Below are 14,838 nucleotides of genomic sequence, written 5' to 3' on the forward strand. Positions count from 1 at the left end.
AGGCGGACCTGTGCCTTAGTGACTTAAAACGAGACAAGAACTAGTTAATTCATGTTATGTACTCTTTGGTTCTTGTTTAAACGATGTATACTTTCATGTTTGATTAATAAAACGAAACTTCAATTGCCATGGATTTGAAACAATTGATTCTGTTACAACACTCCCCGACGTTTCCGCCACGTTTATATGTTCTACGTGGTCGGGGTGTGACATTCAAGATTTCAAGAAACATAAATTCTTTGGTGAGATACAAGCAAGTAAGTGATTGTAAAATGTTTTAATTCGTTTCTCAAATAATACTTTTACTAACAATTTTTTCGACGTAATATTTCAGTTATTTATACAATCGAATTTCAGAAACGTGGTCTACCTCATGCTCATGTATGTTTGTTCTTAAGTGCCGAGAGCAAGTTTCCAACTGCTAAAGAAATTGATTTGGTTATTAGTGCTGAAATACCCGACAAAGAAACGGATGCTGAACTGTATGAACTTGTCAAACAGTTTATGATCCACGGTCCTTGTGGTACAGACAACCCTCATTGTCCATGCATGGTTAATTTAAAATGTTCGAAGAAGTTTCTGAAAAAATATGTAGACGAGACTTGTGTTGATTATGAAGGATATCTTGTCTACCGTCGTCGTCAAACACGTAACACTGTAGAAAAAATGGCGTGTTGCTTGACAATAGGTTTGTAGTTCCGTACAATGGTTCTACTCAAAAAGTATCAGTGCCACATAAATGTTGAGCGGTGTAACCAAACATGATCCATCAAATATTTGTTCAAATACATTAATAAGGGTCCGGATAGAGTGACAACTTCTGTTTACCAAAGTAACACAACAGCTAATGTGAACCATCAAAACGAGGAAATGACAAATAATCAAAATCTTTCAAACAAAACAGAAGTAGATGAAGTTAAAGCATATCTGGATTCTAGATATATTTCAGCGGGTGAAGCTGCATGGAGAATCTTCAAGTTTGACATACACTATCGATTTCCATCTGTTGAAATATTGCCTTTTCATTGCGAAGATGGTCAGGCTATTATTTATGACGATAATTCAAACTTGTGTGACGTGGTTAGTAACCCAACTGTGAAAATGTCTATGTTCACATAATGGATGAAATGTAACCAAATGGATGCATTTGCTAGAACATTGAAGTATATAGACTTCCCCAGATACTTTGTATGGATACGCAAAGAATGAAAGTGGATACGTAGAAAAAGACCTTTTGGTGTAGTTGGTAGGATACATTATGTACCTCCATCACTTGGTGATTGTTATTTCTTGAGAATTTTATTGAATCACGTTATAGGACCAATGAGTTTTGATGATATAAAAACAGTTGATGGAAAAATTTACGATACCTTTAAATATGCATGCTTCGCTCGCGGTCTGTTGGACGATGATAATGAGTATATAATTGCCATGATGGAAGCAAGCACATGTTCCACTTCTGATTTCTTGCGTACATTTTTTGTAATGATGTTGATGTAAAACTCCATTTCTAGGCACGGTCATTTCTGGACACAAACAAAATCTCTATTGTGTGAAGACATATTATATCAGCAATGGAGGATTACTGGTATTCCTGGTAATTTTAAAACTTTAAATAAATTCTAAGATTCCATCTTACTCTAATGAAATATTTATAAAATCTAATTACCAAACATCTGTTTTATTTTTTAGATTTGGTTCTTCCAGAGGAAGAGATTGAAAACATTTGCTTATCACATATCGAAAAATTGTTACTTGCTTATGGAAGTACGTTAAGCAGCTTTTCTGACATGCCAAATGTTCCTGACAACTACATTTCAGCATTGAACAATCAAATGATAATGAAAGAACTTTCGTATGATCGGGCTAGCTTAAAAAAGGAACTTGCAGCTTCCTTAAAATGTTTAACTGATGAATAGCGAAAAGTGTATCAAGTCGTCATGAATGCAGTTGTTAAAAGAACTGGAGGTGTTTTCTTTCTATATGGTTATGGTGGAACTGGTAAAACATTTCTCTGGAAATCATTTGCAGCTGCGTTACGTTCCAAAGGTGAAGTTGTCTTGAATGTTGCATCTAGTGGTATTGCATCAATTCTATTAGATGGTAGTAGAACGGCTCATTCCAAGTTTGTAATTCCGATAAACGTTAACGAGGATTCCATATGCTCTATAGAATCGAACAGTGAGCTAGGAGGCTTAATAAAAGAAACTAAGATGATAATCTGGGATGAAGCGCCAATGACACATAAGCATTGTTTTGAAGCTCTGGGTAGAACAATGAGAGATTAGCCCGTTCCAGTAATCCGTCCTTGCAGAGCAAGCCTTTTGGTGGAAAGATTGTTCTTTTTGGCGGAGAGTTTAGACAAATCCTTCCAGTCATTCCAAAAGGAACCAGAAGCATGATTGTAAATTCTTCATTGAATTCTTCTTATATATGGCAGGATTGTCAGTTACTCAAGCTAACTTAAAACATGAGGTTAAAAGTCGGTACCAGACCAAGTAATCTTCACGAGACCAAGGAATTTGCTGAATGGATTTTACGGCTTGGTGATGGTCTACTTGGTGATCCAAATGATGGAGAGGTGGAAATTGAAATTCCAGATGATATACTTATACTCGATCAAGTCAATCCTATATCTTCATTGATCTCATTCACATATCTGGATATGCAAAACTTTTTGTGCGATTCAAATTATTTCCAACAAAGAGCCATTCTTGCACCCATAAATGAAGTTGTTGATTCAGTAAATACAGAACCGTTAAATAGTATGGTTGGTGAAGAGAAGATATATCTCATTTTGGATACTTTATGTGAGTCTGAGGAACAAACTGACCTTAACATGGCATTGTTTCCTCCGGATGTGTTAAACAAATTGCATCTATCAGGATTACCTAACCATAAATTGGTTCTCAAAGTTGGAGCTCCGGTAATGTTACTTAGAAACATTGATCAAACAAATGGTCTATGTAACGGTACACAGTTTCAAGTAACAAAACTTGGAAAACTTGTAATCGAAGCAAAGATTATTACCGAAAATAATATAGGTCATCATACTTTGATTTCAAGATTGAATATGACACCGTCCGATAAAAGATTACCGGTGAAAATTGCACGAAGACAGTTCCCACTATCTACATGCTTTGCAATGACCATCAACAAAAGCCAGGGATAATCACTTGAACGTGTAGGCCTATATCTTCCACGTCCGGTTTTCAGTCACGGACAACTATACGTTGTTGTATCTCGAGTAAAGAGCAGGAGGTGTTTGAAGATCCTGATATGTGACAGGGGAAAACAAGTGTGTAAAACCACGACTAACGTGGTCTACAAAGAAGTTCTACAAAATCTATAGTCATTGTTGAAATAGCAGTTTGGACAAAAGTCTTTTCATGTATGAAGTAATGTGGTATGATCTTTTGAACATCCTATGAACGTGTTACTTTTATCTAATAATAATGGATGTTATTTTAGTGTATTGTTTTAAAAAATAGTATACATGTTTAAAAATTGATAGCTTTAACTATTATAAAACAATGAAAGGCAAATAAGAATAACATATATATAAAAGACAAGGAATAACTAATGCAAGTAATACTTTCAACCGTTAGTCATTAGGAACAACTACATGTTCTTAATACATAGTCTGCAGTGTTTCAGTAACATATGCAACCAAAAACTTATCTGTACATACACCCTTCGTACCATCAGGGTCAAAACTACACTATCAACTATTACAAAAGAGTTTTAAGCAAACAAACAACCACAAACAAAAAACATTGTTTCCATGCATCATAACATTATCTGCAGAGGCCCCACAACCATTCAGTCAAACAAGAAAATACCTTTACCCATTATGAACTTAAGGGTAAACTCTTCACGAGGAACCATCTTTTTATCCTTCACAAATTGTTTCATGTCTTTTATGTAAAATCGACCATCAGGAGACTCGATACCAATTCAAACATCTCAAACATTACCAGTAGCATCTAAAATCTTTAAACTACGCTTCCTATCCAAGCCAAGTTTTTTTAGCGAGAGGTTTACGAATGCGCTGTAACAAATATCAAATAATGTTAACAAATATAGTATTATAATATGGTTAATACATCCTAAGGTCCTGTTAATACTTTTTGGTTATAGAAACTTATAAAATGATTGTCCACACGGAAAACTACTGGTATAGTTTCGTCGTTCGGGGTTACAAGGAGCATATCAGCTTCATTGCCCTTAGTCACGTCATCCACATCTTCACCATCAGAAATACTGGTAACCTCTTCTATGACTTCTTCCTTAATAGCAACATATAATTCCGGTGGCAACACTAAATCAGCATTCTTGGAACAATTGAAAACGGACATATCAAAAGTATAAAGATCAATCATTTCAAACACAAGCAGATGCTCAGCACTTATTGACAGCTTCCTCTTAATCCGATCACATCTAGTTTTTATGTAAAGCTGATTGTCAATCGCATCCTGTCGAACAAACAATTTATGCTTCCCAGGACCTGTAATAAGAACCAGATAGTTTGGAATGATATTGTCCATCTTGTGATGTACAAATAAACGATTGATATGCTACAACGAGAAAAAAATAAATATTAGTAATTTCATATACTAACCACCAATAAATAACAAACCATAATAAATATAATGAATCCAGATTGTGAACTACATTCAGGTTTATCAAAAGCGTCATTGGGTCTATAGTAAAAATAATCAGATGGAGCAAATGCAATATTGTCATAGAAATAAAATATCCGAAAACTTTCTAATGCTTCTTCATACTGAAATACGAGCCACGATCCAGATTGTAGTTTCAAAGTTTTAACTACGGAATACCACCCATTGTAGAAATAATAGAAGTTTCCTAAATCATATACCTTTACTTCAAACACCTGGCCATTAGTTGTCCGCACTTGGACAAAGCCAACTGGATAGTTAAACTCTTTAATCCATTGTTTATATTTTTTTGGCAGAACCTATGTATAAATAAATTAAAATCAGAAACCGTCTAATATGGTATTATAAAAAAAAAACTAAAATCGCCATAACTGAGATTAAAATACTAACCAAACATTTCCTTCGGTTGTTGTCCATGTAACAAGCAAACCTATACATCCTTCTAACTTTGAACTATCATAGAAATTACTATGAATATCATTAATAAAAAACATAATAAAATGTCAAAAGGTTATTCTATATAAAAGGAGTATAACTAATAGACTAAAACAGTAGATAATGTACAAAAGTTTTCTACATGATAACAATACAAACAAAGAGTTGAAAACACAAATGTATCATCTAAACTACCATAGTGCAAACCACAACAAATAATTTCACACCAAAATTTATAATAATTCGTTAAGACATTGGAGTAACATTTAATATGATCAACAAGAATGTGAAAGACCAAAACTGATCAAATAATTCTTGTAACATAAGTAATCAAGATATGAACATACATAACATGTGAAAGACCCAAAATATTATAACTCAATCTGTGGAAGACTAAAATTATATATCTAATCTTTTTCAATGTCAAGAACACCACATCATAATCTTACAAAATCTTTATACAAAAACAGATAAACAGTCATTTTTAACATAGCCCTAAATGAGGTGAAATAAAGCAATTTGTCAAATACTAAAAGTATAAACCTCAATCGAACATCAATACAAATATACATATGAAAAACAGAAGTATAACATATCAACATACACAAATCTCATCACAAATTACAGTTCATATAGAACAAACGACTAATCAAAGATCAAACATACAAGCGTGGTAAATAAATTACATGAAAAAAGATTTCAGAAGAAGAAACTCTCATCAATACTTTTTAGATTACCTTTTGATGATGTCACAAAGATTTTAAAGAGTCCTTGTCGTTTCGTTGTCGGAATTTGAATTACGAAGATGTAAATGACCGATTAGGATTTAGGGCTATGTTCCGTATTTCATATAAGGGTTCTAATGGGCCTTGAAACTCTGACCCATTCATAAGGTTAATTGGATCAAATATATGGGCCTTTATTGAATTGTTCAATAACATTTGGTTATTTAAACCCCAAATTGAATAGTCCATTTAACTAGGTCATGCTGAATTGTACAATAACAATGGGCCTTTACTATTGTATACTAACAATGTGTCAAAAAAATTAAGGTCATGTTTTAATTATTAGACAGCATAAAATTAGGTCATGCTTTCATTTTAGACAACATATTATCAATTACTTAGCTTATTTCTATTCAAACCTGAACTAATAATTTTTTCGTAACATATAGTAATAAAATTTTTATGTCCTAACACATGCTGTCTTTAACATTGTTTTATAAAGATATGTAACTAAACGCAAACAATTTAAATGATATATTATAATCTGTTTTTTAGTATTTGATTTCGATCGTTATTAAACCTACCCGTGTATTCACACAGGTCTTACTACTAGTACGTTGGATAATAGATGACAAAGACGGTAACGGTTGTCTGGCGTGTCGTTGTGAATGGGGGGACGTGTGTGGTGGTCATTAGCATAGTTTTTTAAGAAAATAAAGAGATGTGTCACATGTATTTTCCTTGTAATTTCCATGTAAGATTTTATATCGTGGAAACACAATGGATGCACTTGTGAGTTTAAAACATGTTGGATTAATTTTTGGCTTTTGAAACGTATGTTTGACTATCACTTCTAAAGTGTTCAAATTATAGATTTTTTAACATTTATGTATGTACCCCATTATTTGTTTCAAGCTTTATCTTTCCTAACTACACTAGACATCCTTTATATAACTATTTTGTTACGAATTAGGACCTTTATACTAATGATCGTTCTATTTAGCTAGTAAGTATAAGCATGTGAAAGTCATGTGAGGGTATTTATGAGCTTTTCCCTCCACCGTTTAAATTCAATTGCTTTCCCATTGAAAATCGCTAAAACTCTTCTGATCATCTGTGTTTGATCACTCAATCCCCTTAGGTTTATTTAAGGAGATGACTAGAGAGAGTTTTATTTTAGACTCTCATCATAACATCACAAATAATCTCGACCTCCTCTCTTTCTCAATAATCACGAGTTCTTCACCGTTAAGAACTCGAAACTACCATCAATCATATATATCCTAAACGGGAACCAGATCAAGCTAACTGCCATGTCGAACTCAATGACTGCATTTGTTTATGAATTCTCTGTTGATATCATTTGAAAATGAGTAGTTCAGATAGAATCGAACTTTCCTGAATGTTGTAACATGTATCATATTTACATATTTTCCATTACATATTAACATAACTGATCAACAGTATAGTTTTGTTAATTGTGGACACCACTCCCACAAAACCCTACCCTCTCTACCTCTCTTAACAGCCATCGCCACCTAGCCCCTTAATCCGTAGACTGCCACTGTGACAATCACCTCAACATCATGTTGGAAATTTGGTGAACGGATATTTAATATATTTATAATTTAACGAAATTATATATATTAAATAGAATCTTCATGTGCTGAATAAAAAAAGAAACTCTTGAGTAGAGCTTTTTGATGACATTTAATTAGTTTTATTAGAGTTTTTAAGTCTCTAATTAAGTGACTAATAAGTGAAACCTTTCACTAATCCTTAACTCTTGTAAAAACAGTAGGCTATGTGCTTCTTTTGTGAGACAAGAATATTTTCTTGCTAGATACATGTAGAATACCAGAAGGAGTATGAACACTTGAAGACTAACTAGAGAGAGAAGTACTCTCTACTTGTTTTCCACTACCATCACATCCTTTGTTGTTTATAAGTTCAAACACTACAACTACCCGGTGTAACCTCGGGCGCGTGAGCCATCTTCGGCAGTACATACTGCTTCGGCTGTTATACTCTGGGAAACAGTCGCATCGTCTTTAGTAGAGGCGCAAAATCTGTTTTAAGGGAAGCGTGTTGAACACGCGCCTCAACCAAAATCGTCAACGTTTTAGTGTGCTCTTTGTTGCAGTCAAGGAGTATACTTTCAAGACTCAAGATAATGAATACTCGAGTCTAGGATGCTATCAAATGCGCATGAAGGACCCACCAGAGATGCGGCTTGAATCAAGATTTGTATATAAAATTATATTTTATATTCTTTTATTTAGTTATTGCAACTGGTATTGTACTATGATATTTCCTACAAATAACGAGAATCGTTATTATATATTTTGTAATTATGTTTTATAAAAGGTGAACCTAGTTCCTACACATCACGCCACTGAGCAACGGCTGGTCCCGCCACTATAACCATTATGCGCTGCCAACATTAAGCCGATTGCTGCCACCGCGCCATTTCGTCGTTGTCTGCTCCGCTCACCGGCGAAATCAGCCGACGCTGTCGTCATGGCCGGCCCTTAGGGTGGGCGGGGAGAACCACCGACCTGGGCCCGATACTTTGAAGGGCACGTTATTTAAAAAAAATCCGACATGTAAATGTAAAAAAAAAGAAAATTAGTAGGGTAAACTCATACAAACACCAACATTGGCCAACTTATAAAACTATTTTTATAGTTTAGATTAGTGATTAGCCCATTGCTATTAGGTTTAAACCTTTAATGAGCCCAATACCCAATTTTCTTAAGGCCTAAGGGCATGTTTTTTCGTGTTCGAACAGGGTATATGAATTCTCAAGGCCGCCCCTAGCTGTCGTCTAGTAGAAAAACCAGTCGAAACCCGTTTTGTGTTTTGTGTGAGCCGCAATCAAGATCTGTAAGTGTTTGGTTTCTTCGAGTGTTTCGTGTTACTTGATCTAGCGACCGGGTCGTTAATCTCGTGATGTTCCAATATGTTTCGTTGTTTACTCGTCTTGGCACATTTGATTAAACCCCCATGGCTAGATTTATTTAGTTTTTAATTGGTTTGCATCTAAACTTGATCAAGAGTTGGAACTGAATAAATTTGTATGCACATTTTCGCTACTGCACAAAAATTTAAAATACGTGTAGGAAACCGAACATATTTTATTTATGTAATATACATTGTTTATTGTCACTCATCCCAGTTGCACAAGTGAAACTTACATGTAATGTAATGAATTAGATGTATAATTGTATGTGCATTCATATTTTAACATCATTTTTGGCTACGAAAATAGGTTAGCAACAGTTATGAAAGTGAATTAAGAGTTTTCTTTTACCATGTGTAGATATGTCTATTTACATAAATAATGCCATAACTTGTTAGCATTTGAATAAAAATGGTCTTTTATGATAAAATCATAACTACTTGTATGGTGGGACTGATAGACAGGCTGCATTTGAATAATAGAAAAGGCAAGAGAGAATGATTTGGTACAATTGGTGTATGAAGCCATGATGGTCCCGCACCTGACACATACATCTGGACCAATGATAATAGCCGTTATAGGCTTACACCCAATTTATGATAGTATACTACATGCCCCATCTATTAAATGTGTTATGGGCTCATTACATAACATGCAATATTATTATTTCTAATCTAAAATAATTTAACTTTCTTTTAGAGTAAATTATTTTTGAGGCACTCTATTTTAGTGATTTTAACCATTTGTGTATAAAATTAAAAGTTTTAACGCTTTGAGTCTCTAACCGTTTATTTTATAACGTTTTAAGTCCAATTTTGTTTAAAAAAATGGACTCAAAAGGTTAAAATTTGGACTCAAAGAGACTCAAATAGTTATAAAAAAAGCGTCTAGGGACTCAGGGCATTAAGTATTTTGATTTTGGACTCAAATGGTTAAAACCACTAAAACACCAAGACTCAAAAAATAATTTACTCTTTCTTTTATATAAACTTGGTTTATCACCATAGCCGCGTTGCGGCGAACTTCTTTTGTTATTTAGTCTGTGCTTGCATGTGTTTTGAAATCACTACGAGTGCGTTGCACGCGGAACCACTAACAAGAATAAAAAGAAAATGTAAAAAACAGTAAAAAATAATCAAAAGAAAATCAACAAAAAAAAAAGTTGTATGTTAATGATGTTATTCGTATGAAACCCGTGGTCAGAGATGAGGAAATAATACTGGGTACCGGTACCGAATTTCCCAAACCGAAGGATTCTAAGTACCAATTCGGTACCGACTTTTAACATTCCTACTACCTGTTCGCTACCGATTTTTACCTTCATACGCCGGTACCGTTACCGGTATTTTCAGTATCGGTTGCCACCGAGCTCATCCCTACCCCTGAAACTAAAAAAGAAATCATTAAAAGTTGAAGAAAATCAACAAAAAAAAAGTTGTACGATATCGTTGTTGTTTGTATGGCACCCGTGATTAGGAATGAGCGAATAGTACCGTGTAGCAGTACCGAATTTCCCAAAATAAAAGATTTTCAAACTGAATCCGGTACCGACTTTTGGCATTTTCTGTATCAGGCTGCTGACGATTTTTACCTTCATGCACCGATAATGAACCGGACCGTACCTGTATTTTCGATACCAGTATTGGTTGACACCAAGCTTATCCAACTGAGAAAGTAAAGAAAATATTAGGGTAAATTACTTTTTGAGTCTCTGTGTTTTATGGGTTTTAACTAGTTGAGTCCAAAAGCAAAAAGTTTAACGACCTGAGTCCCCATAAGCATTTTCTTTAATCATTTGAGTCCAAATTTCTAACACTCTTAGATTTTTTTTTGTTAACTATTGTTAAATGACCAAAATACCCTTATAGTTACAAAATAAAAAATTAAATTATTATTAGCTTTCTCTCTCTCATATATCATCACTCTCCCCACATCTTTCTCTCTCCCTCTACACATTCAGCAATCAACACCCATCATCATCGCCCCCATAACCAAACAAACCCTTGTTCTCTTCATTCAAAAACTGCAATCAAACACACACCACACACAGTATCAATCTCCTCTGTGTTTTGCGATGATATCGTATGTTTTGGGACAATGTCAAGGTGATTTAGGGGCTTCTGATTGTGGAAACTGTGTGAAAAGTGCTGAGCAAAGGGCTCAAGTTGAATGTGGAAGCTCTGTTTCTGGTCAAATTTATCTTCATAGATGTTTCATTAGCTATAATTATTTTTCTAATGGGCCCCAACAAAAAATAGACCGACCAGATTCATCTTCTTCATACTCATCAGATTCATCTTCACCTTCATCTTCTACTTCATCAGGTGTGTGATATGTGTTTGTTTTTTAAAAGTAAAAAAGTCAAATGTGAAAACTCAAACATGTGTTGATTTGGTGAATGTGTGCAGGATTTAATCCAGGGAGAACAGTTGCAATAATGTTGATTGCTAGTGTTGTGGGTGGAATTTTCTAACCTATATCCCGAAATTATATCCTGACTTTATATGTCTATTTTCGCTGCCAGGATACTGGACTAGGATATTGGTAACATCCTGCGAGGGTATCATGCGTGCTGTTAACAATTTGCTTTGGTTGCAAGGTAACAACAGGTCATGAGGCTTGGTCTCCCTGAAGAATAGGTCAAGGTGGTTACAAGAAAGACGTTGGAAGCTTGGAGAAGGGGTTTACAACGGTATAAAGGGAATATTCACAGGATCCCGGAATTTTATCATAATATCCTGGATTTTTAGCATAATTGGTTAATTCTTGTAACTATATAAAGGGGATGCCAGATCCATAGGACACACACTTCGAGTTCACCTACTCATTCACTCTCTTTTCTAGCAGTAATCCCGCACTAACACTCATCACCTACAATCATTGTACCACTTAGTAGCGATCTAAGCATTATCCTACACTGTATCCTGGTTATTCAATCAATAAGAAGAACAAGGCAGCCGACGATTGTCAGCTCCCGAGGTTTTATGCCGGAGATCTAGATTGATAAGGGCTTTCCTCGAACATCTCGTGTCAACCTTTACATTTTTGCTCATTGTTTGATTATTGATATAGTCTGATATCCTCGGACTATATCCTGAAACTGTTTTTGCAAACAACTAAATCAGCATATTTTCGATACACATTCTTAGCACACTACCTCACTTAACTAATTTGATCACTTAATTGCTTCGGTAATTTTTTACCAAAACAATTTGGCGCCCACCATGGGACAAGTGGTGCTATTTTTAATCAATACTTTGTTAAAATCATTACTCGGTTTTCTGTTTTTGAAATTCTTTTCAAAACAATTTCTAATGGCTTCTCAATCGAATTTAACTCTTATTCCATGTCTGTTTCAACCTCTACTGCTGCTGGTTCATTACCTCCTCCACCTTCACAAGTTCAAACTTTTCAGAGGAGAAATGAAAGCCACACACCGAGAGAAATTCCTGCTGCTCAGAATGTTTCTAGATCCGAAAATTCAGGGAGAACCCATATCCTTGTTTCTAATGACGAAATTCTGTCTTTGTTTGGTAGTATACAGGAACAAATGAAAAGGCAGCAAGAAACTAACTAGACGATCATGAAGGATATACAACTCTTGAAGTCAAACTCCAGGAAACCTGTGGAGGATACAACTACTCCTCTACAGCCCAGGATGCTGAACTTTAGTTAAGCAACATTTACCGAGGATAATCAAGGCAACATGATACCGAGTCAGTCCCGGAGCAACATGTTGGAGATACCATCATCCGCCAAGATATCGACCCTGAGGGATCCAGGATATGGCCCAGGATATGGTCCAGGATATGGCAAAAGTCAACAGGCTGGTAACATGTTTGCCAATATCAGTATCCCTGCCACTAATAATTATGATTCTTTTCAGGATATAGGTGTAACACCAACATTGACCAGGGAACTTCAAAAATTGAAGGATATGATATCAAGTGTTCCTGGAGTAGTGCAGCCTATACCGGAAGTATCCCAGGATAGTCACAGGATATCCCGATTTGCTCATCCAATTTGTGATGCTGAAATTCCAAAAAGATTCCAGACTCCCAGCATGAAGTTGTATGATGGGACGACAGATCCTGAGGAGCATATTGCCCAGTATAGGGAATGGATGGAAATAAATCCAATCCCACCAGAACTTAAGGAAGCATGCTTATGAAAAGGCTTCGGTTCAACTTTAACATGATCGTCCTTAAAATGGCTTTTAAATGTTCCACCTTATTCTATTACATCATTTTCTCATTTAGTTAATTTGTTTATCAGTCAATTTTCTTGTAGCAGGAGCTTTGAGAAACTAACAAGTCATCTTTACAGGAAAACACAAGGATCACAAGAATCCCTAAGGAATTATGTTAACAAATTTAATAGAGAATCCCTGGATATCCCGAATCTTGATGTTGCTACAGCAGTACAAGCATTCAAAATGGGGTTATGGAAGGATTGTCAATTTTATCAGGATCTTATAATGAATCCTTGCAGGAATTTAGATGAAGCTCAGAATAGGGCTTTGAGATACATAAGGCTTGAAGATGACAAGAAAATGCATGAGAGGATGAACACGTCTTCAACATATGAATGGACAAATAGGAAGTCAGAATCTTCCTACAAACAGTATCGTTTAAAGCCATATGCTAAGAACGATAATAAGAGAGTGAATGTTGTTGAAGATGAGGATGATGAAGAATATCCTGAAGTCTCAGAGTGTTGTTTTTCTGTAAATGTTCCTGAGCTAATGTATGCTATGCAGGGACTGGGGGACAAAGCTAGGTGGCCGAAAAAGAATCCAAGGAATACAAATTGGAAGGATAAATCTAAATGATGTGCCTTCCATGAAGACTTTGGGCATATGACAGATGATTGCATAGCCTTGAGAAAGGAGATAAGCTACTTGCTGAGCAAAGGATACTTGAAAGAAGAAAGCTCAGGATACTGACTAGGATCCTAATAGAGCTGCATCTCCACCACCAGATGCTAAGATAATTAACTTTATCTCCGGGGGATCTGACATATGTGGAACTTCTTACTCTACAGCTAAGAGGCATGCTAGGAAGGCTAAGGAGGAAATAGGAGACAAGCCCACAAGGATGACCATGCTTACGGATGATAAAGTCATTACTTGGTAAAGGGTCACCAAGGTCAGCAGTATTGTTTTGGTCAAAAATCAAGCAATGATAATGCAACCAAACTTTCTATTATGAGGTGTGATGCTTGAATCAATGAACGATATTAAGGATCACTCTGAAATGTAATGAACAAGTGACACAGAGATTTATACGAGGAAAAAGCCCTTGATCAATGAATGATCTCCGGCATAAAAAACCTCAGGTGATGGAAACTACCGATCACCAACTCAGATTAAACAAGAAATGTATTACAACTTCGGATAATAGCGAGCTAATTAAAAGGATCACTATAGTGTAAAGTGCACAAAAATGTGTAATCGCCAAGTGAATTGTCAAGAACTGGTGAGAGCAGTTACGAGTGTGTGTGTTAAGCTAAAAATAGCCTAGTGTTTTTATTGAACTCGCTATCCCCTTTAAAAATAGAAAATATCTAAGCTAACTAACTATCCGCATTTCATGCAAGTCTCCCACAAACTCCATAATGTCCATATTGGTCAAGCACGTGCGGAATAAACATGGAATATGCTCCAGGAATATCGCCAAGACCAAGTCCAAGCTCATACTCCTGCAAAACAACATTATATTCAAAGCAGGCAATTGTTAGTATAAGGATCCTTATGATGATCGATGATCCTGATCCTGCAATACTTCTGAGGATCACTAGCTGAAACAGAAGTGAGGATCACTAAACCCAACAGCAGTTGAGGATCACAAATCAATGGAAAATCCTCCCCTACAATTGCCCCCAGAATATAAGGAGTAATGATGCAAATAACGAGTTATATTTTCTCGTCCTTATCTGCAACGAATCATCCAGAAAACTAGCCGTTATAAGCGGACTAGCCGTTAAGATCCTGACGTCATTGAGATGACTATCCTGCAAAATCATCATTATAAAT

General features: G+C 35.5%; 1 long non-coding RNA gene across 1 annotated transcript; it reads left to right on the top strand.

The window, feature by feature from the left end:
* Positions 1-273: 273 nt before the first annotated feature.
* LOC118481322 lies at positions 274-11,393 on the top strand. The gene is made up of 3 exons (XR_004865462.1): positions 274-284; positions 8,725-8,728; positions 11,256-11,393. It is a non-coding gene; the product is annotated as an uncharacterized LOC118481322 (long non-coding RNA).
* The last annotated feature ends 3,445 nt before the right edge of the window (positions 11,394-14,838 follow it).

The sequence above is a fragment of the Helianthus annuus genome, chromosome 8 (genome assembly GCF_002127325.2).
Source record: "Helianthus annuus cultivar XRQ/B chromosome 8, HanXRQr2.0-SUNRISE, whole genome shotgun sequence".
NCBI classification, from domain to species: domain Eukaryota; kingdom Viridiplantae; phylum Streptophyta; class Magnoliopsida; order Asterales; family Asteraceae; genus Helianthus; species Helianthus annuus.